At 35.8% G+C, this 660-nt stretch overlaps 2 non-coding genes across 2 annotated transcripts; one reads left to right on the plus strand and one right to left on the minus strand.

Moving 5' to 3' along the window:
• The first annotated feature begins 30 nt into the window (after window positions 1-30).
• On the plus strand, window positions 31-101 carry SARC_30314. The gene has a single exon. It is a non-coding gene; the product is annotated as a tRNA-Gly (tRNA).
• A 204-nt stretch (window positions 102-305) lies between these two features.
• Window positions 306-378, minus strand: SARC_30315. Its single transcript has one exon. It is a non-coding gene; the product is annotated as a tRNA-Ala (tRNA).
• Window positions 379-660: the final 282 nt, after the last annotated feature.

Here is a 660-nt window from a genome sequence, read left to right on the forward strand (position 1 = left end):
GTATATTATAATTATGAGCATAACCATCAACACCTAGTGGTTTAGTGGTATAATTGCCCCCTGCCACGGGGTAGACCCGGATTCGATTTCCGGCTAGGTGAACTCTTTTTGGGAGATATGTACTAGTGTTGTGTATTGATGTACATATTCATATACATAGATATACCAGTTTATTGTGTATATATGTAGATTTTATGATATATATGCACAATGCGTATGTACGTGTATATATAAATATTGCTCGTGTATAGAAATATGTTTTTAACAAATGTACAAAGTCCAATCAAAAACATACTAAAATACACTGGAGAATGAGAGAATTGAACTCCCGACTTCGTGCATGCTAAGCACGCACTCTACCAACTGAGTTAATTCCCAGCTGAAATCCTGTTCATATTAGACATAATATAACCAATTCAAATATGTTACCTTTCGTTTATGAATTGATGTAAGCATCCTCACTGAGAGCGAACACATCGCACTTGAAATAGTTTATGCAGTCAAGAGCTCGCGAAAAAAATATATCGTAACAAATAAATACACACGAAATCCGCAACGAATCCGTCCCTAGTCATGATTGACATTATCAAATCAAAGGTATATCGACGGAACCGCTTGTAACTCATAATAATCGGCATTGCTGAATGTGAAAACATACAG

Source organism: Sphaeroforma arctica (genome assembly GCF_001186125.1).
Source record: "Sphaeroforma arctica JP610 unplaced genomic scaffold supercont1.9698, whole genome shotgun sequence".
Lineage (NCBI taxonomy): Eukaryota > Ichthyosporea > Ichthyophonida > Sphaeroforma > Sphaeroforma arctica.